This window comes from Heteronotia binoei, chromosome 21 (genome assembly GCF_032191835.1).
Source record: "Heteronotia binoei isolate CCM8104 ecotype False Entrance Well chromosome 21, APGP_CSIRO_Hbin_v1, whole genome shotgun sequence".
NCBI lineage: Eukaryota > Metazoa > Chordata > Lepidosauria > Squamata > Gekkonidae > Heteronotia > Heteronotia binoei.
The window spans coordinates 47,017,240-47,040,504 of NC_083243.1; the positions used below are offsets into that span (position 1 = coordinate 47,017,240).

The following is a 23,265-nucleotide window of genomic DNA, read 5'->3' on the forward strand; positions in this document are numbered from 1 at the left end:
GGAGGTATAGGATATAAACCTTTATGAGCTATTCATATTATATGATAGAAACAGGATACAACCATGATACAACAACCTTCCCTCTGAACTAATATAGACTCAGCTACTGAGAATGCCAGTAAACAGAACCTCTGAAAATCCCAGTAACTGAACAACAACTGGATCAATTCCCCCTACACCTAAAATGGAATTTTTAAATATCTCACATTTTCTTCGGGTTCTGATGGGTCTTCAGAAAGCTACCTTCAGTCAGTTAGACTGATGCCAAGGCCAGGAAAATTCTTTAAACTTGACGTACTTTTGCTGCCAGTAGAGGCGAATTTGACTGATGTTTGACCATTCCTGTCTGGGAAAATACTTGGAGGAAACAGATTTATTTTTTCCCTCTGGATGGTTTAGGGGGACTGGTTACGACTTCTTTCACACATCAGTGTTTGGTTGACAGACGATAGCTTGTGTCTTTGGTATCCTTGGCAGGTATGGTGGAAAGAAAATTGACTGGATTTGGGGGCTGGGTGGGTGTTGAGAAGGCTACTTGAATTTTTTGTTTCAGCAGTGTGTCTTATTTTAAGGTGGTCCCACACTCCCAACTTTTTTGCACTTCTTCAATGTTCCTTTTTTACATTCAGATGCAAGCAGAATTGAAACAAGGATTTCACATAGCACTCAATAAAGCATTATATAATTAAAATCCATTCCCTCAGACAAGCCATCTTGAACAGTGAGGAAAGGTGGTATATAAATGTTTTAATAAGTAAAAACGTTGCTATTTAATGTACTTCAGCAAAAGTCCCATTTCCCCTTGAAATTTCCCTTTTATTCCCTTGTTTTCATGCTAATTAATCATACTTCTTGGGCTTGCTAGTCCTCTCCCACCACTCATGAAACAAAGGTTAATTATCAGGTGTCCTTCCCTTGCGAATATGGGGAAATTAAGTATAGCCTCTGTTTCTTTATAGCCAGTGCAAGACCCTGCTCATGCTTTTTAAATTTGATTGTTAATTATTATAAATGTGCAATTCATGAAATTTTAGAAGACCCAGGGCCATGGCTGTGACAAACTACAAAAGTGTACACAAGTTCCTCTGCAAGGGATCAAGAACAGATAATTTACAGTTCCTTCATGAATACAAAAAAACCAAGGCAGAAGTAGAAAGAAGGACTGAAAATCTGAAAACACTATAGCTCTGGGAAGTTTCAGTTGTCCTGACTGTTCATATAGGACACCCTAGTGTTGCAAGCATGTTTTATGTTTCTAAAACCACAATTCAATCTGAAGAGGCAGGAAGAGAATATAGAAAATAAGTACAGGAAAACAAAGGGATTGACTGGATAGTCCATAAAAACTGAGTAAACAAATTATGGCAATGGGACTAGTATGGAACCAGTCATAGAAAAACTGTAATGTGTTAAATGTGTATGCTGCTTGTAGTGATTAGAGTTACTGTATAAGGAGCAGAAAGAATCCGCTGCATTCAAGGCTCTTTGAATTTCCCAAGTGCACTGTTGCCTCACACTAATGCAGATATTAACATCCTGAGGATCTCAGCTTTCATGTTTTTGTTTTTTAATACGAGTATAGACCATTTAAAGAGCCCCATGGCGCAGAGTGTTAAAGCTGCAGTTCTGCAGTCCTAAGCTCTGCTCACGACCTGAGTTCGATCCACGGCGGAAGGTGGGTTTTCAGGTAGCTAGCTCGAGGTTGACTCAGCCTTCCATCCTTCCGAGGTCGGTAAAATGAGTACCCAGCTTGCTGAGGGGAAAGTGTAGATGATTGGGGAAGGCAATGGCAAACCACCCTATAAAAAGTCTGCCACGAAAACATTGTGAAAGCAACGTCACCCCAGAGTCTGATATGACTGGTGGTTTCACAGGAGCCTTTCCATAGCCCATTTGGCTGTGAAGATAATCTGGCATGCCTTAGCCGGGCATCTGTTTAGTAGGTGGAAAGTGCCAAGAGATGTAAGGCAAGAGATATTCAGAGATGGTTTGCCATTGCCTGCCCTTGCATAGCGACCCTCGACCTTCTTGGTGGCCTTCCATCCAAATACTAACCAAGACTGACCCTGCTTAGGCTTCCAAGATCTGATTATTTGAAATACTGTGTTCAGTTCTAGTCAACGCAGGTCAAAAAAGATTTGGAAAAGGTGCAGAAAAAAGGCAACTAAAACAATTAAGGGGATGGAACACCTTTCCTACGAAGAAAGGTTAAAAAGGTTAGGGCTCTTTAGCTTGGAGAAATGATTATTGAGGGATAACAAGACAGATATTTTAAAAATTATGGATGGGATAGAGAAGATAGAAAAAGAAGTACTTTTCTTTCTCACAATACAAGAGCTCATGGATGCTCAACTAAATTAATGAACAATAGGCTTAGAACAGATAATAGGAAGTACTTCTTCACCCAAAAAGTAATTAACACATGGAATTCACTGCTGCAGGACAGCTTCAAGAGGGGATTGGATAAACGTATGAAGCAGAGGTTGATCAGTTGGTATTAGGTACAGATGGGAACTCTCTGTCTGGGGCAGTGATGCTCTGTATTCTTGGTGCTTGGGGTGTGGCAACAGTGGGAGGGTTTCTGGAGTTCTGGCTTTCTTATAATGAGATCAGGTTAGCCTGGGCCAGCCAAGTTAGGGCAGGGCACCTGTTTAGAAAACTGAAGACCTGAACTGGAGTGAGGCTATATCCCTAATAAAGCTTCAGTGCTTCTTACCCCTCCTGCATACAAACAGAAGAAGCATTAACTGAACTAATTTGCATGGCTGATGCATATTACAGTTTTTCTGAGAACAGCATTAGGCTACCTTTGAATGGATTCTGAAACTACCTGACTGCAGTACATTCCCCATATCTCAACAATCTCTGCTTCAGAAACATTATTATTATCATTGTTATTATTTAGTATTTGTTCCCGAAATGATGAAGAGAAACTTCATTATTTAAATGATAGCCATTTCTCATTTTTAAAATATCAAGGTTCTTACTAAAAAATCAGTTGGCTAGAGTTGTCAGCAGACTTCATTCCATTCCCCCTCCCCATTCTGTATGCCTGTCTCCTTGTGGATCAGGAAAAATAGACATCTTTGCCATGCAGAAACATATTATTCATGCTCTTGCTCTTGCACTTTCAATACATCCTCTGTGTAAGCAGTAGCTGTTTAGCAGCAAACTGCCCTGCAAAACAGAGGAACAAGTTTCTATTTGGGAATTTGCTACATTATAATTGTATGTTTGAATAAGTTCTCAAGTTCTTGGCAGTTTCTAGTCCTCTGTGGATTTGTGCTAGGGCTGCCAGGTTGTTCCAAGTCCCCAGCAGGGACTTGGGGGGGGGGGGGCATTACAGGAGGGGGCAGGGACACCCCAATGTGATGATTTCAGAAGTGATGTCATCACATTGGGGACTGGCACCTGTGCTCCAAGCCACTAATTCACAGCTTGAATTGCAGGTGCGCGCTGCCTGCCCCCTCACTTCTTCCCCAAAGCATCTAAAGCAGTAGCCCCAAACCTTTTTGGCATCAGGGACCGGTTTTATGGAAGACAATCTTTCCACGGACTGGTGGGGGAGGCGACACTGGGGGTTTTGCCACCCCAGGCTGCCCCCCCATCCACGCCACATCCCTGTCCCCCATGGGGGTCTTTAAGTGGAGGGAGACTGGGGCTGTTTCTGCCTCCTCCCATTTAAAGACCGCTGCCAATCAGTAGATAGGTGGAAGTCTATAAATGAGGGGTAGGCTAAGGTCACAGCTGTGCTGCCCCTTCTGCCGGTCCAGGACCCAGATGGTTGAACGAGGCAGTGTGGCCTCACTCCAAGGCTGCCTGCCCTGCAACCTCTTTAATCCGGGGCTGCTCTGTCTCGCTCCATGGCCCGATTGCTAGCAGGCCACGGCCTGGTACCAGTCCATGGCCCAGTGGTTGGGGACCCCTGATCTAAAGGATCTCTTTAAACGTTTTGGGGAAGAAGGGAGGGTATCCATGTGTGTACTCTAAGCCACAGATTCACAGCTTGGAGTGCATACATGCACCTTCTGCTGCTTCTCAAAAGGATTTAAAGGGATCCTTTAAATCAGGGGTGTCAAACATGTGGCCCAGGGACCAAATCAGGCCCTCGGAGGGCTCCTATCAGGCCCCCGAGCAACTGACTGTCATTTGCTTCCTTTTCCCTCTCTCTTGCTTCCTTTTGCGTAACAGCTTGCTTTGCAAGGCTTGCTCAATAGCACAGGAACTACAGAGGAAAGTCTTTTTTTTTCCTCCATTGCCTGAGGGTCCTCCCTTGGGGACAAAGGGGAAAGGGAGAGCTTGCTTTGCCAGGCTTTCTCAATCACACAGCAGAGCTACTGAGCCAAGCCTCTCTTCCTTCTATTGGCTGAGGCTCCTCCCCGCTTGACCCCCTGAGGTAGGAAGGAAAGAGCCAGAGTTTCCTTTGTCCAGTTCCCTGGATCCCATGGGTGAGATACAAATGAGTTAGACACCTCTGCTTTAAATGCTTTTTGAAAAGAAGCAGGGGGTGCCTGCCCCTCTCGCTTTCTCCTGTAAGATTTAAAGGGCCCTCCAGCTGATGGACAGGCCACATGCTTCCAGCCAATCAGCTGAAGGGCCCTTTTAATCTTGCAGGAGGGAGGTAGAAGGGTGGCCAATGCTGGTCAGGTTTGGGGGCAGGGCTTCCCCCCCCCCACCAGCTAGCTGGCAGGGGGTATATTGGAACCCCCAAAACTGGGGGAACCCCCACCGGGATCTGGGGGATGGCAACCCTGATTTGTGCAGGTCACCAGGATGACCTGGGTCTCTGGGAAACTCACAGTTCCTTCTCTGCCCCAGTGAGAAGGAGTGCAAACTGGAAGCTAGTCCTTGTTCACAGTAGCCCTTTTAAGATATTCCAAGGAGAGAGAAAAGGATCAGAAGAAAACTTTGCCCCAGACCTATGCATGTTTATTGGTGCACATATATAGAGCCTACTCATCTGTGGTTGTACACATATACTGATATCTTCATGTGCTCAAGAACCCTTCTTTTTCTAGGTTTTTTTGATCTTATGAAGAAAGCCTGTGTGTGCATGCACCAGTATAAGCAAAGGCCTTGCACATTCATTGCAATGAATGCACTGAGAATGTTGAGGGGCAAAGCTTGCCATACCAGTTCCCACCACCACAATGTGCATTCATCTTATGTTATCAGGAAAAGAGTAGATCTAGAAGGCAGCGTTTGCTTATCTAAGGCAGTATGCAGTGAGAACTTCTGCTTTGAAATGTTCCCCACATAGAAGTCATTTGTGCGAGTACCTGTAAATTTAATAATGAGACTGCAGGCCAAACAAATCTCATAGATTTTGGGGTGATTTAAACATCTAGTGTCCTGGATTACAGCTGTGATCTGCAGTTGAAACCTCCATGTCCCCTAACAAATAACTTTCCTGAAAACAAAGAGGTGCCTTCTACACTGTATAAATGATTGCAGCCAAAGTGAAATTCCAACAGTGACCCCTACAATTTAAAAATAAAAGGCAATATTTGTAGACTTTGGATAAAATCCAGGCAAAATTAAGCATACTTTTATGGGAGATTTATAACTCAGTCCTATGCATAGTTACTCAGAAGTATGTGTATGTATTGTATGTGTGTGGAGGGGGAGAGGAGAATCTTCTTATGTATTAGCTTATAACTCTCTCATTAACATCAATGGGACAAAGAACTTGACTTTGGCTGGATTATATTCTTTGTGTGTACAAATCTCTTTTAATTGTTGGGTTGCAGCCCCTGGGCTGGTTTTGCATTCATCTCTGCATTAAGCCCTAATGCACTTATAAATAGGATCACAATGCAGAAGCATTTAAAATATTAAACCATTGGAGAGCTGGAACATAATATGGGGATTGGTCTTGCTGGGAGGTTATGAAAAGCAAGTTGTAGGGAACAGATCCCTGTCATGCCTCCTCCCTCAACTCATTTAATCTTGTTTAGTGCTTGCTTATCAAGGTTGTGGCAACAGAGCCTGTTTATCAATAAATGAAGCTGCCTTCTGTGAATTAAGCTCACCCATCTATCTGGAGCTACCAACTACCCTTACTGTCAGTGGCTTGAGCAGAGGTTTTTCCCATTCTGCTTTCTGAGCTCTTATTAATGAGAAATGCAAGAGATGAGTCAGGGACCTTCTGCCTGCAAAATGTGCTATTTAGTACAAAGCTCATCTTTTATATGCAGAATGTCTCATCTCCTGGTACTACATGTTATAACCTCCAGGTCTTAAAAACTACAGCGTAATCATATGTGGATTCTCTTTCGGGTTTTTTCAATACACTTAGATGGGAGTGCATTTGTATAGGACTGCACTATGGTTGACTCTGATTTCAAGAGTCTACTATATATGTGTGGCAGAATCCTTTCACACATGGAAAAACACCTGTGCATCTAAGCTGTGGGGTTGTAATTTGATCAAGGTGGAAGCTTTCCAATGGAACCTTTTTGCAACTTCAGAAAGGCTGTGATCAAGGATATAGAGATCAAGTGATATCCATGTATTTTGTGAACTAGCTCTTTGCCTCACTTCAAAGATGAACCAAACAGTAAGTTTTAACAGCCACCTCCAAAAAAGATGCAAAAACATTGGCTGGGCAGCTTTGGGGTCACCCCCGTATGGACAACATGCATTCAAAATACATTAAACAGGTCCCTTTTCAGCTGAATTTAGGGAATGTAATCATCAGCAAGGGAAGCAGGGAAGAGGATTATGTCTTAGGTAAATTAAGTCCAAGCTCTTAGCATTCTGAACTTTACAATTAGCACTTTTTTTAGTTTTGGAAAAGCAGCTCTATTCAGATTCTGGTGCATTGCTTAATTGTATTCTAAACAAGCACCCTCATAAGGGGCATGCCCCCTCATTGAATGCACTATAGACAGTCCTGAATCAGCAGGAGGAGAGGCATCATTACTGACTGTTTTTACATTTATCCTACACATTGACATGACAATATCCAGCCTCTGCTCCAGAGCACTGGCAAATTGGAAAGAACTGGGTTGGATCCTGTGAATCAGTCCTGTCTTCAGAAGGTCTTTCTTCTGAGGGAAGGAGTCATTCATTAAAGGAAGAAGCAGGGGGGTAGGTCTCCGGCCATAAACAGAGACCTCCTGGCCTGGACCCCCCCCCCAATTCATTGCCACTGTGTGACAGGCCAGCAGGAGGAAAATGGACCACCAACACACATGACTTTGGCACAAAATCTAGTGACATCATTGTGTTTGGGTCACACTCTAGGAATCATTCAGAGCTCTATGATTAACTATAGTTAAGAGTCTTGATGCAATGATATTTCCAATTTTGTGCCAGATACCAGAAAGATGGTTTCCATGCCCCAAATTCTCCTACCAGGTTATAGCTACCAGTAGAATGTAACCACAGAATTCAACCCACCATTAGGTTCTCATCATTGTTTATTTATTGACAAAATGACTTCATGGTATTGCTAACTGCAGAGTCCCTTTTTAATTTATTGTGGAAGCAATTGTTCTTTTGCTATTCAACCAATGCAGGAATAGACAAGTTGTTTTCAGCCTATTTTTTCACCACCTCCATCCAGACAGATGGTCCATAGCCTCTTGCACTATTGTGAGTGAGTGTTTTTTACATATTTTGTAACCGGTTTGTACTTTTTTGATGTATTATGGGAGAGTCGACACACTGGCTGAATCTTTAGACATTTTGTTGTGACTTTCCCCCCCTTGCAGCTTCTCTTTGAAATGTTGTTCTGGTTTTGGATTGTGGGAGAGAAACTGTTGAATAAATACAAAAGACATTCTACATTCACTGAAGTTATTTCTTTGTTGTCATGCTCATTTAATTTTCCTGTTCCTAAAACTTGTATGCAAATCAAAGAACAAGAGAGACCATTTTGCAGGGGTGTTGAACTCATTTGCTATGAGGGATGGATCTGACATAAATGGGACTTTGTCAGACCGGGCCATATGTGTCATAAAATGTAATACCTGGTAGCAGAGTGCATTGCCCCAGATGGGGGTGCCACATGACACTGCCAACACTATGGAATTAGGGTCCCTTGGGAAGGCCCAGAGTACCCTCCCAAGTCCTTCAGATCCCTTGCTTTGGCCAAGAAAATAGGCGTATAGACAAAGAACAAGGAAAAGATTTATTGTAGACAAGAAAATCAATTAACAGCAAGTGAACAGATAAGGTGCTTTAAAACTATATAAGCAACATGGGTGAGGGAAAATAAACATAAAGTCCCCAACGTGACTACACTTAACTGTCCCTTGTCTGTCTACTTTACCCATCAGAACATCATGGGGAACCCTGTCAAAAGCGTTGCTGAAATCAAGGTAAACAACATTAACAGCATTCCCTCAGTCCAGTAAGCTTGTCACTCGATCAAAGAAGGAAATGAGATTGGTCTGGCTGGACCTGTTAGGGATAAATCTGTGCTGACTTCCCCAGATCACTAAATAGTCCAAAGAATTTATCAGAGCCACAATATATTCAGTGAAGGGTAGGCCTTATCTGCCAATGTAAAGGGCTCAAATTATTTTACATCTAGTCAAGAATGTTATGGCTAACAGATTCAAATCCACCAGGAACATTCAGAGGTTGCTTGGCTACACAGCATCAACCACAGCAGTAACTCCACATGCTAGGCTGCATATATGGCATCTCCAAAATTGGTTATACGATATTTAGCCCAACAATAGACTTCCAGGGGAAGAAGTACTTGATCTCCAGAGTGACATTTAGGAGCCTAAACTGGTAGAGCTGATTACGTCACCTGTTTGAAGGAGTTCCTCTAGGGGAACACTCCCACAATGCACAAGTTTTCACAGATGCTTCCCTAAGGGTCCCGCAGATTGATTGGGTCAATATGTGTTCTGGTAGAGAGAAAGAGATTGAGTTTCTTGATGCTCTCAATGACTGTGCCATGGAGCAGATGGTCTCAGAACCTATCAGGGGTGGGGCGATCCTGGATTTGGTCCTAAGTAATGCCCAAGACTTGGTGAGAGATGTAAAAGTGATTGTGCCGCTTGGGAGCAGTGACCATAATGTTATTGATTTTACCGTTTGTATAAATAGGGAGTTGCCCAAAAAGACCGCCACAACCGCGTTTAACTTTAAAAGGGGTAAATACACTGAGATGAGGAGGCATGTGAAGAGGAAACTGAAAGGAAAGGTAAATACGGTCAAAACCCTTGGGGAAGCTTGGTTACTATTTAAAACTATAATCCTAGAAGCTCAGATAAAATACATACCACAAGTTAGGAAAGGCACAAACAGGCATAAGAAAAGGCCTGCATGGTTAACAAAGTAATGGAAGCTGTAAAAGGTAAGAAGGACTCCTTTAAGCGGTGGAAAACCAGTCCAAGTGAGATTAGTAAAAGGGAACACAGGCTGTGGCAAATCAAATGCAAGACTGTGATCAGGCAGGCAAAAAGGGACTATGAGGAGCATATTGCAAAAAACATAAAGACCGACAATAAAAATTTCTTCAAATATATTAGAAGTAGGAAACCAGCCAGGGAAGCAGTGGGGCCCTTGGATGACCATGGGGTAAAAGGATTACTGAAGGAGGATAGGGAAATGGCTGAGAAGCTGAATGAATTTTTTGCCTCCGTCTTCACTGTGGAAGATGAAAACTTTTTGCCTGCCCCAGAACCACTAATTTTGGAAGGGGTGTTTAAAGACCTGAGTCAGATTGAGGTGACAAAAGAGGAGGTCCTACAACTGATAGACAAATTAAAAACTAATAAGTCACCGGGTCCGGATGGCATACATCCGAGAGTTCTGAAAGAACTCAAAGTTGAACTTGTGGATCTTCTAACAAAAATCTGTAATCTTTCATTGAAATCTGCCTCCGTTCCTGAGGACTGGAAGGTAGCAAATGTCACCCCCATCTTTAAAAAGGGTTCCAGAGGAGATCCGGGAAATTACAGGCCTGTCAGTCTGACTTCAATACCAGGAAAGTTGGTAGAAACCATTATTAAGGACAGAATGAGTAGGCACATTGATGAACACGGGTTATTGAGGAAGACTCAGCATGGGTTCTGCAAGGGAAGATCTTGCCTCACTAACCTGTTACAGTTCTTTGAGGGGGTGAACAAACATGTGGACAAAGGAGACCCGATAGATGTTGTTTACCTTGACTTCCAGAAAGCTTTTGATAAAGTTCCTCATCAAAGGCTCCTTAGAAAGCTTGAGAGTCATGGAGTAAAAGGACAGGTCCTCTTGTGGATCAAAAACTGGCTGAGTAATAGGAAGCAGAGAGTGAGTATAAATGGGCAGTCTTCGCAGTGGAGGACGGTAAGCAGTGGGGTGCCACAGGGCTCTGTACTGGGTCCCATGCTCTTTAACTTGTTCATAAATGATTTAGAGTTGGAAGTGAGCAGTGAAGTGGCCAAGTTTGCGGATGACACTAAATTGTTCAGGGTGGTGAAAACCAGAGAGGATTGTGAGGAACTCCAAAGGGATCTGTTGAGGCTGGGTGAGTGGGCGTCGACGTGGCAGATGCGGTTCAATGTGGCCAAGTGCAAAGTAATGCACACTGGAGCCAAGAATCCCAGCTACAAATACAACTTGATGGGGTGTGAACTGGCAGAGACTGACCAAGAGAGAGATTTCGGGGTCGTGGTAGATAACTCACTGAAAATGTCAAGACAGTGTGCGTTTGCAATAAAAAAGGCCAATGCCATGCTGGGAATTATTAGGAAGGGAATTGAAAACAAATCAGCCAGTATCATAATGCCCCTGTATAAATCGATGGTGCGGTCTCATTTGGAGTACTGTGTGCAGTTCTGGTCGCCGCACCTCAAAAAGGATATTATAGCATTGGAGAAAGTCCAGAAAAGGGCAACTAGAATGATTAAAGGGCTGGAACACTTTCCCTATGAAGAAAGGTTGAAACGCTTGGGACTCTTTAGCTTGGAGAAACGTCGACTGCGGGGTGACATGATAGAGGTTTACAAAATAATGCATGGGATGGAGAAAGTAGAGAAAGAAGTACTTTTCTCCCTTTCTCACAATACAAGAACTCGTGGGCATTCGATGAAATTGCTGAGCAGACAGGTTAAAACGGATAAAAGGAAGTACTTCTTCACCCAAAGGGTGATTAACATGTGGAATTCACTGCCACAGGAGGTGGTGGCGTCCACAAGCATAGCCACCTTCAAGAAAGGTTTAGATAAAAATATGGAGCAGAGGTCCATCAGTGGCTATTAGCCACAGTGTGTGTGTATATATAAAATTTTTTGCCACTGTGTGACACAGAGTGTTGGACTGGATGGGCCATTGGCCTGATCCAACATGGCTTCTCTTATGTTCTTAAGGGGATAGGGGGAACACTGTGGTGGACTTGAAGGATACATGGTCTCTGTCCGAGTCAAAGCTTCACATCAATCTGTTGGAACTGGGGGCTATTACTCTTACTTCTTTTTCAGTGCTCCTGAAGAGATGTCATGTTCTACTGGTGACATACAACATGATGGCACAGTTCTATGTAAACAAACAGGGGGCACAGGCTCCATTTGCCTGTGCAGAGAAGTGTCCCTCGTTGGCAATGGGCAATCTCACATTCATTATATCTTACAGCCATACACATTGCCATACACAGGTCAGAACAACACCTTAATGGACATGTTAAGCAGGAGCACAGACATAAACCCAGAGTGTTCCATTGCCAACCAGAACCTCAATCCCATCTTTAGAGAACAAAATCCTGAAATAGCTCTCAAGATGTTTGTCTCCTTTATTGCTCCAGAACAGCGGTGAACAGGAGATCTCTTGGAGATGCCTTCCATTTGTGCCACCTTTTTTATAGGTTTCCCCCTGTTTGGAATCTTACACAAAGTAGTCAAGCTAAGGGCTGAGAAGGCGACCTGCATACTTCTGGCCCCCTACTGGCTGAGGAGGGTGTGTTTTCCAACCCTGTAGCAACTGTCCAAAGGGGTCCACAAGATGCTACCATGAGCAAACCATCTTCTCCATGTAGACCCCATTCTTCATCCTGAGATTCACTCCCTGCACCTAATAGCATAGTTGATTCTACCTTAGAAGACCTGCCACAGGGAGTCAAGGATGCCTTGGTTATCTTATGTAGGCCATCCATATGAAAATGTTACTCTTCTAAATTGAAAAGTTTTACAGGATGTGCAAAGGACCAAAGGATCAAGCCAGATACTTGTGAATTGTCAAAAATATTTCATTATCTGTTATCATTAAAGGATGAGGGTTTAGCCTCCTTGCCCATTAAGGTGCATTTAGCAGCCATTCCAGTTTTTCATAAGGGGGTCAGGGATTATTCAATATTCTCAGCCTCTGAGTCTAGAAGCTCCTTAAGGGTTTGTACAATTTGGATCCTCCTGTTGTGAACTCTGTACCACAGTGGAGTTTATTCCTTGTTCTGATAAAGGTAATGTATAAACTGTTTGAACCTATGGCTATGTCTGACCTGTCTTTTGTCATATAGGATGGCACTCCTGATAGTAATCACATCTGTTAGGAAGGTGGGAATCATGAGCACTGAGTTGCAATTCACCCTTTACCAAATTCCTCATAGAAAAAGCGGTTCAGTAAAACAAAAGGGGAAACGGTGCAGGAGAGGAAAATGAGATGTCTCACATAAATCCTTTCTAGAACAATACTCTTGGAAACACAAGTAAGGATTTCAAGAAATGTTGTATTTTCCTAATCAGTGGCCTGTGGCTAAATACAAATAAATATTATTCATTCATTCACCTTTTAATAAGATACAATTCTGGAAAAAAATGAAATGCAAAGGAAAATAAAAGCATAAAACTCTATTTTCAGTCCAACAGTGCATTTCTAGCAATGGTAGCTACTCTTGATAGTTACCTAATCAGAGTGCAAAGGAGGAGTCTTTGGAGAAAATAAAGGGAGAAATCATAAGTAATGTATTGCCTGTTTTGAAATAAAGAGACTGATATACTGTGGTTTGGGGCAGAAGGAAAAACTGCTCCAGAGCAGGGAACTCCTTGGACAGATTGGCACAATTTGGGAAAACATGGTTCTTGTCAGTTCATGGCCAAACCGCAAGTTGAACCAAGCTAGGAGGTTTCTTTGTGAACTGAACCAGTTTATCACCCTGTAAACCCCATTGAAAGGATCCCCTTAAATGAAGTTTGCAGAAAGAAGAGAATACCAGAGTGATGGGGAGCAGCTTGCTCCTTGCCACTCAGCTGTTTCAGGCTGACTTGTGCAGTCCCTTTAAAGTTTAAATGACTGCATAAGACAGCCTGAAACAGCTGAGCAGCCAGAAGCACCTTCTCACAACACAGCTATTTTTTTTTGACTGTCTTCTGTAGTCCCTTTACAGTTTCAGGCTGCAAATGACAGCCTGGAACAGCTGAGCTGCAGGGAATGCCTCCCCACCATTCAGCTCTTTTTGCAGCTTTCAGGAGAAACAGAAAGCACAGTTTAAAAGGACTCGGATCTCTTAAACCCCTGCTTTCTGCTCTAATCCAGAAACCATTATGAACTGCTTTAAAGGTTTGTGGAAATTTATGACAGAGACCCATTAGAAACTTCTGTTCACGAATCACAAACAGGGTTTCATGATTCAGTTCATGCCCATCCCTAATCCCAAACAGAAACCAGCCATGAAGTTGGGGGTCCAACTGAGACTCAAAGATTCTGAAATAATAAAAGGACTCAGTGATTCAGTAAACCATCTGTAGAGCTAAGGAAGAAAGCTTGGATAAAGAATCAAGCAGGAACTCATTTGCACATTAGGCCACACCCCCTGAGGTCACCATTGTTTAACCACACACCCTTCTGCCAAGCCAGCCGGAACTGCATTCCTGCTTAAAACAAGCCCTGGAACCAAGTACGGGGTTGGAGTGGGCTAAAATGCACACATCATATTCCAGAGCTGGGCTGCCCTCCAGGGCGGTTTCCTTCTTCCAGGTTTCTTTAGTAGGGCCCTGGGAGAAGATGGATCTGACCTCGGAAAAGAGCAAGGAAAGAGGCTACAGCACTGTCTTCCATCTCTGGTTATCTTAGGTGAAGTCTGTCCCTTCTATCCTGGTTCTCCCATGTGCACCTTTTAAAGAACTGCCTGAGGGTGGGGCAACTCTGCTCTCACCCACTCCTATCCTGGGGGATGGGCTTATGGGAGCAGCAGGTCGCAGCCCCAATGGGCAGCAGCCTGCCTGCAATCCCATTTCCCCTGCTTCTCCCTCATGGGAAGCCTTATAAGGCCTCTCCTCTGGCCCCTGCTGGCCTGAGGAGGTCACTGCAACCTGTATCCTCTCCTGTCCTTCCAAATAAGTTTTCTTGGCTCCCACAACAGATGAGGAAAGATCCATTGCTTGTGGTGGGCTCTGCTGCTCTTCTGCCATCTTTGTTGCCTTGTGCCTTTACTGCTGGCCCCTGGTGGGTGGGAGGGTTGGCTGTTGGACAGCCCCTCTCCTGCCTGGCATTTCTGGGCATTGTGGCAAGCTGGGAAGTTGCTCCTGTGGCACCACATGTGGCTCTCACTGGATGGTTCCCTTGGCATGGTTGAGAGACCCCTGTCTCCCTAGAAGTAAGCATGGGAGCAGGAGGCATGACCTCAGATGGCCCCATATGTAGACTATGAAGTGGCTAAATTAAGCAGGCTAAATTTTGTATTGGCCCAGTTCTGTGCAGTTTTTAGGATTCTCAGCAGGGCTGGATCAAGAGAGCAGGTTCTCATTTCCTATTGATGAGTTAAAACTTTTGGTGAGTGCAGACAGAATAGCATTTAGGGTAGAAGTGGGAGTCCAAATATAGCCATGCTGACAGTAGGCAGTGGAATAGTTTAGGTAGAGAGACTGAGTTAATCTGAGTAGCAGACAGATCAACTATGGCTGATCTGCAGCTTGATGACATTCCCTGGCTTGGGACTGAGTTGCCGGAGTAGGCTGAATTGTGAAGAGGGCTCAAGGACCTCAGATTTAGCAAACTGGAGTCAATTCCTTCTGACCATGGGTGTAAGAGAACTCTAGAGGCTTCAGAGAAAAGGCCTTTAATCAACATGCTCTACAGCATTCCAGCAGTTGGGCTACTCCCATATCAGAGCATCCAAGGAAATTCCTGCTAGTTTGGGGGCTTCTGCTTTGATAGCAAACTGGATATTTTATCCAGGCTTCTGGCAATCAAGTCAGAGGATCAGAAGGGAGCAGACTGGGCTACAGTCTTTATCCTTGTTGTACTACTATTTAATTTTCAGAGACTGTTTTCAAAAGAAGAGCACTCAAAGATGACATACTCTTCCACTTCAGAAATCTACCCCTTCATTTTGCCAAAGTGTATGCCATACCATATTTGAATATTCCAGGTTGTTTTCAAAATGAAGAGATGTCTATCAAAGCTTGCACTACCTTCCCTAAGGGAGGAACTCTTTTGCCACCTTGTGGCTAGAAAGTAATGCTGTAGCCTCAAACGGGAAAAACATTATGCATCAAGCACAAAAAAGAAGAAGACTTATGTGGTGGATTTAAGCTATTTCTATCCTTTCACTCTATGTAGATTACAAAATGGGAACCATCCATGTTTTAAAGTCTATAGAGACTTTGTGGCACAGGACTGTTTGAAAGACTATTAAAAAGGCACAAAATGTCTCTGGTTAATCTGCTGCATTGGCAATTTACAGAGATTCAGGCTAAATCTTGTCAGGATTAGAAAGTATGCTGGGTTGAGGTGATATGAAAGATGCTGTTCACTTGCAAAGTCTTAGCTTGGCTGTGCTTTAAAGAAACTGTACAGTAATATTTTTGAGAAGCTTTTCTGCTAAAGGTAGTTTAACATTTTCCTTTTTCTGGGACCCCTTGTGATTATTTTCCCTTTTCTAAGATGCATTTTATGTAATGGCCCCTCTCTGTACTGTTCTGAGGTGATGTGTGTCACTGGCTGCCGGGTTCGTTACAAGGTGCTGGTTATTACCTATAAAGCCCTATATGGCCAAGGACCTGCCTACCTCAGGGACCACCTCTCTCCATATGTTCCCCAGAGAGCACTGTGTTCCAGTTCACAAAATCTTTTGGAAATCCCTGGGCCTAAGGAGGCCAAACTTAAAACAACTAGGGAGCTGGCCTTCTCTATAAAAGCGCCCCAATGGTGGAATCAGCTGCCGGAAGAGGTGCGGGCCCTGCGGGACCTCAACCAGTTCCGCAGGGCCTGCAAAACTGCCCTCTTCCAAGAAGCCTTCAAGACGTGACCAGACTGAATATTACGCTGCCTGGATAAATAGAGACTGTAGCACCAACGTATTGTTTTAGCTTTTTAACATTAATTTATATTTATATTTGTATTTGTGTTTATACTGTGAATTGACTTTATCTGTATTGTTATATCATGATACCACATGTTTTTGTAATCCGCCCTGAGCCTGCCCCGGCGGGGAGGGTGGGATATAAATAAAAACTTCTTCTTCTTCTTCTTCTTCTTCTTCTTCTTCTTCTTCTTCTTCTTCTTCTTCTTCTTCTTCTTCTTCTTCTTCTTCTTCTTCTTCTTCTTCTTCTTATTATTATTATTATTATTATTATTATTATTATTATTATTATTATTTGCCTCTTTGCCTTCTTTAGCAATTCCTAATTATTTTTGCTGCCAACTAAGAGTCTTACCTTAGACTTCTTAGTTAAACCCCCAAAACAAGATGTCCTCGTTATATACGGGAGAATGACAGAAAGGTCAGTGCATGGTGGGGCTCTGAGGTAAACAGGAATCCTTTACACTAAATCAGCTATTTTCACATGACATAAATACAGTTTATTTAGAAGGATAACAGTGTAATGCAGGGCTGTCAGACTCCCAGCCTATGGGCCACACCTGGCCTTCCCAGGGCTTCAGTCAGACCCACAGCAATTTTCTCCCCTTCCTGTCCTCACCCTTTGAAGCTCCACAGCTGCTGACATTCCCAGCTCCTTCTGCCTTGTCTTTGCTAGCTTCAGCTGGAAGTTCTTCTGGGCTTGAAACACTGCAAAGAAAATGTAGAATGGATTTTCCATTAAGGTCACTGCACCCAGATAGACTGGTCTATCTGGGCCCAGAGACCTTAATGGAAAATTCATTCCATGCTTTCCTTGCAATTTTATGCTGCAATGTATTTCAATTGAGTGGAGATCAAACAGTTTCACTTTTGCAGCATTTATGGCCAATTGAAGCTCCTTACAAATAAAGGGTTGATTATTTGAGCCAGCTTTTCTCTGCTGAATGGACCTGAGAACTGGTGCCTAGTGAGTACTCTTACCTGGGAATCCACAGCCAAGGGGGGATATTACACTAGAGAATAATTGCCAATCTGAGTAAATGGGGGTGGAGTGTGAGGGAGAAGCTTGCAATGACCAGCCATTTCATGTTTTCCTAGATTCAGAGCTTTTTACATTTTTCGTTTCTGCTGTGATCCTTGTGCTTTTTCTTGATGTTTTATTTTTAAAAATTGTATTGGCAAATCCCACTATTCCCCCACCTTCCCATTTTAAACAAAATATCACAAAAGTTTTAAGCATGCTCACTTTCCAACGTACAGCCAGTTGAACCTGTTGCTTGCTGGAGTGGTCTCCTTGCAAATAAAGGGTTGAGGCTTTGAGTCGCCTTGTCTCTGCTGAATGGACCTGAGAACTGGTGTCTAGTGAGTACTCTAGCCTGGGAATCCACAGCCAAGGGGGGATATTACACTGGAGAATAATTGTCAATCTGAGTAAATGGGGGTGGGGGGTGGGAGAGCTTGCAGTGACCAGCCATTTCATGTTTTCCTAGTCCCGGAGCATTTTATATTTTTAGTCTATATTTATAGTTTCTGCTGTGATCCTTGTGCTTTTTCTTGATGTTTTATTTTTAAAATTGTATTGCCAAATCCCACTATTCTCCCACCTTTCCATTTTAAATAAAATATCAGAAGAGTTTTAAGCATGTTCTTATTTTAAGTTTTTTTTAAAAAAAACCGTTTAATTGTGTTTATCTGTATCCTTTATAAAGTTTATATCTCCGCTACCTGCCATTGCATTTTATGACATGCATGTCTTGGCTCCACAAAGTTTCTTTTGTGTCAAATCCAGCCCTCATGACAAATGAGTTCAATGCTCCTGGTTGTAATGGTTTCTGCATGGTTCATAAGTATGTAGCTTCAGATAGGTACAGTTCTTTCTCTTCAGTTCCTTAAATAGATCTAGGCCTACTATGCACAGGTATTTTCCTTCACTTTCACTGTGCATGTTTGTTGGGTTTTCGTTGTCATTCTGCATTGATTTTTCTCCCGTCAGTGCTCAGTTCGCTGTCTGGTCACTGTTTCTCTGAGTTTTTAAAGAGTGTGTTTGTGCCAATTTTTCTCTTGTTTTGCTTCCAAGCCAAAGATAATTCAAAATTCCCTTGGGTTTCCCCTAACCCTTTTGCCCCCCTCAAAGGTCACTCCCCATCCACATCAACGTCATTCCACCCTTCTGCCATCTTCCCCCCTTCAATGGTGCACAATGGAAGATAATTAAAAATTCCCTTGGGTTTCCCCTAGCCCTTTTGCCCCCCTCAAAGGCCACTCCCCATCCACATCAATGTCATTCCACCCTTCTGCCATCTTCCCCCCTTCAATGGTGCACAAACTCCATTTCCCCTTTATTTTAATTTTTTTGAATTTTTTTGACAAGTGGCATGAATAAGATTGTCGCTTATGGTAGGTTTAGTTCCCTGCTGGTATTGACTTGAATGGGGAATCGGAGAGGAGGCAAACAGCAGTGTCCTCAGTGCGAGAAAAAAAAAGGATTTCAGTGTTGCATGCAAACAAAATAAAGGGAAGGAATGTCAGCACAGAATGAAATTGACATGAGATGTAAAGAGTGAAGAGACATTGGGATGGGAAGCCTAAAGCTTTGAAAACATTTTTTTCCCTTTAATGTTTTAATGAACAACATTGGGTGAGGGGGGGACCATTTTGGCAGTCTCTGGAAGCCTAACATTAATGTGGTAGCGGAGCCATGTGGACCTTCTGAAAACTGCCAGACTTAAGAATCACTTGGGATCAGTCCATTTGGAGGACAGAGTGCAATCAGCACAGGACAAGCTTGTAAAAACAGCCAAGATCACAACCAGCGTGCAGGATCAAATCAGAGAATCACAAAGAGAAAACCATGCAAATTTGCAAGGGCAGGAAATTAGCGTTACTATGCAGCTGTGCTAGGGCATCGGCAAAAATACCTCCCCATTTTTTCCAATGTAGTGGCACAAGACTAAAAAAGCTCTTCAGAGCTTTTGCCAGAGGACTTCTCCCCCTTACACAATGCAGCCCTGAGTAAAGCCTGGTGGAGTTGCAGCCAACATTGCACAGGCATGCCAATAATCATAGCTTTCAATGCCAATGTCAGTGGGTTCTATCATGCATTCTGTACACACATGTTTCCCCAGATTATGAGATCATGTGACTCTTTCCATTTTTCACAGTGGCTAATAACACAGCAGAGAATCCCCTAGTGCTTGGCAACATGGAAAACAAGGTTTTGCAGCAGCTTTTCAATTTTTTTTTAAAAAGTCTTCTCAATTTCAGCATCGGGTTTTTCTTTCTTTGCCTGGGTTCCTTTCAGTTCCCTTTCTTTCAAAAAAATAACACTAAAATGCAGGTCCAGAGCCTGAATCTCAAGGGTTTAAGTGGAAGCTGCTTGCTAGATGCTACTGCGCAGCTGCAATAGGGCAACTGTGTAGTTTAAAAAAAACAACTTTGGACACCACTCTTCACACATCTCAAGTGACATTCCACCCTGACTTAAAAAGTGCTTGCTTTTTATTGTAGCTGCAGAATAAATACACCAGAGGAAATAGGATGGTGCATACTGCAGGCACAGAATCCAAACTCAAGATCAAAGGCTTACTGCTCTGAAAATCTGCAGTAAAATGGTGGTGAATAATAGGCCCTCGTCACAAAAGCTGAGTTTCCTCACTTGTCACTAAGGCTAGTAACTTCTGCAATGAACACAGATTTCTCTCATATTCCATAGCGTCTCATACAGGCTTTTAACCCACTCAACTCTTCTCCTATACACTCACAAACCCTCTGTACAAGCCAGTCAATCACACACCCTGGGGTGCAGCTGCTATCCAATCATAACACACTTTAATTATATATCCAGCCCGTCTCTTACTCTAGAGGTCTGAATTTTAACCTACAGCCCCACACATTAAAAAAAAAACTCCCCATAAACACAGAAATAAGGCACAACATTTTTGTAGCAGAACACCACACTAGTGTTAATTTTTTACATCTGATTTTTAAGCCTCTGAGTAAACAGTGTTTTGACTGGTTAAAGCCAGTGTGGTATAGCTGTTAGGATAGGAATACAGACAGGTGAAATCACACCTCTACTCTGCTATGAAACTCCCTTGGTGACCTTGAACTAGTCACACCCTCTCAGTCTAATCCACTTTATAGGCATTTGTGAGGATCAAATGTTTTCCTGAATACCTTTTTAAAATTACAGGATTAAAATATAATAGATTTTTACACAGCATGTTATGGGTTTTATTAAACTTGGAAGGCTGACTTTGTTGTAAGAATTTTTTAAATCCTAGCTAATTTTGCAGTTTAGTTTTGAACTGGTTTTTATCCCACAATTAACATCCTACTTTTTTGCATATATTACAGACCTTGCTTTTTACTATTTAAGGAGCTTGATAATGTGCTCTGAGAAACCACAGGGCCATTGTTGTATTTAGCTATATAGTAACATGAGGCACATTTATCTTGATGCCTAACCTTTTTTAAATCCTAACATCCAGTCATTGTGGGTTCTATATTCATTAAATTTTATGAATTTCTGTAATCTTCAATTAATCTGGTAGCATATCTGTTTACCCAGGAACACCTCTAGGAATATGCTGGCTACCTTCTGATGCCATGACAAATTGTGATTTTAAAACATGGCTTGATAACACTATGGTTTGCATCTGAAGAGGTTTTAGAGTAAGGAATCCACCAGAATATGCTAAGGCATGGGTGCATTATGCAGCTTTAATTCTTATCCTTAGTAACCAAAGCACAAAGCAAAGCTGCACAGAAACCAGTGTAACTAGTAAGAATAAGTAGTATTCCTATCAGCAGGACTTTTTTGTAGAATAAGCCCAGGAGGAATTCATTTGCATATTAGGCTACACCCTTTGATGTCACCACTGTTTCATGCAGGAATTCATTTGCATATTAGGCCACACCTACTGATACCAAATCAGCCAGAACTGTGTTCCTGTGCGTTCCTGCTCAAAGTTATATCAGCCACAATCTGTTCAATAGTGTGTGTTCATGTGTGTGTGTATGATATTTGTTATTTGAGAATACCCAGAAAACCACATCAATCTTAAGTGTATGGAAACATTTGGTTCTAGGGGGTGTCAAACATGCGGTTTCAATGACAAGTCGAAATTGATACAAAACTACGTTTATTGATAAACCGATACTTTCAGTGTAACAGATTCTTGAGAGTGATGCTGCAAATACATTGATACAATACTTTTAAGGCTTACTTCAAAAGGATTCCAAAGGGTGGGATAGCTCTCACATAAACTATCATAAATTTCCACATTCTCATAGTGTTATCAGGACTCTGTCCTTGCTTTCCCCAGATGTGTCACACTCCCTACCAGGAATGTATGGGAAGGTGCTGATTACTTCTTCTCAAGTTAGTTTCATTTCTCACTACTTCTACTTTACAAGCAATAAAGCAAGAAGGGGGAGGGGAAAGAATAACAAAGCTAGCAAAGCTTAGTCCTCCATGATACTTCACAGACCAGTGTTATGAAGGACCCTATAACAATCAATTATCAATGGAATTTCACCATGCTTGACAGGGGGTCAATACATCTCAACAGATTTTTCCAGAGTAGTTTCATGGTTGCTCCCTCCAATCCTTAATTTTTTTAATTCATTAGAGCCAGCATAGTGTAGTGGTTAAGAGTGTGGGCTCTAATCTGGAGAACCGGATTTGAAACCCACTTCTCTGCATGAAGCCTGCTGGATGACCTTGGGTCAGTCACTTACCTCATTGTACTGGGGGACTGTACTGCCCTGCCCTAGTTTTAAACAAGTTCCACAAGCTTTGTGAGTTTCACTAGTCTTTAAAAATAAGTCAGTTGACCAGATAAGTATTATTAGCAAAAAAGTGAATATAGGAATAAGAGGGGGAAACGTCAAGAGAAACACTGAGAGAAACATTTCTGGAGGAGATCAAAGTTCACAGAAAGAAGATCAGAATAAAAAGATGAGAACTTCCCAAAGGGATCAGAAACAGGTAAAAAGATGTAGAAGACAGCTCGGATAGCTGGACCACCAAAGAACCCAGACCACGGGACCATTTGCCTAGATCTTACGCTCAGGTGGTAACAGTAGGAAGAACAGAGGTGAAGACAGAAGAAAAAACTAAATACTGGGTGAGAGATCAAAATTTTATAGATGAGGAGACATTGGAGTGTTACCATCACATGATGCAGGAGGAGTCAAAAACAGAGGGGGAGAGGAAGTATGTGATATGAGTGAGATATAACAGAGTGGATGAGAGTAAGATGAGCAGACAGTACGGCCTTGCCCCAGTTTTAAACTTTGCTTATGGATCATTTTGGAGTTTTACCAAGGAACCTTAAGGTTGTTAGCATAGTGCCGGGGATGAGAGAGGTTGACATTTAAAACAGAGCACCTATTGAAAGTTTTGGAAATACTGCAGATATGATATAAGAACCTCCTCCCAAGTCTCTCCAGGAAATATCCTCTCTGAGGCTGATACTGAACGAGACTTGACTAGTAGGGTTGCACTCCAGGCTAGTCCAGAGGAGACAGAAACACAAATGAAAGATCAAAACAGCTCTTTTCTATAATATTCTTCTTCAATTTTTTCAAGTTCAAATTCTTTGAGTTCACATTCAAGTTCTTCAAGTTCAAGTTTTTAAAGTATTTTAAATTTTAAGAAAGTTTTTCAAGTTTTTTATTTTTCTATTATCCATATTTAAGATTTAGAGTTGCTACGTGGAACTGCAGTGGCTGAAGACAAGTGAACAGGGTTAAGGAGTTTATTATGCACTTAGACTATTTAGATTTTGACATTCTGGCTCTACAGGAAACACATTTTATAGACGTGGATAGAGCTAGACTCCAGAAAAGATGGACAATATAGGACAGGGTGGAGATGGCATCCTACTAAAAGGCAAGCAAGGTTGGGGAAGTAGAAAGAATGATTGAGGTGGAACTGAGATACTTACTTGTAGACTTGAACACTGATAGAAAGATATTCAGATGAGAACCAGAAAAGGACCAAGAAGGAGCTGATAAAGAGC

General features: G+C 42.4%; 1 long non-coding RNA gene across 1 annotated transcript in view; it reads left to right on the forward strand.

The window, feature by feature from the left end:
- Positions 1-5,357: 5,357 nt before the first annotated feature.
- The window catches only part of LOC132589317 (uncharacterized), a 131,299-nt gene continuing 113,391 nt past the window's right edge, over positions 5,358-23,265 (forward strand). The window contains exons 1-2 of the long non-coding RNA XR_009556578.1: positions 5,358-5,612; positions 5,652-5,885. This is a non-coding gene — a long non-coding RNA (uncharacterized LOC132589317). The remainder of the gene's footprint in view (positions 5,613-5,651; positions 5,886-23,265) is intronic.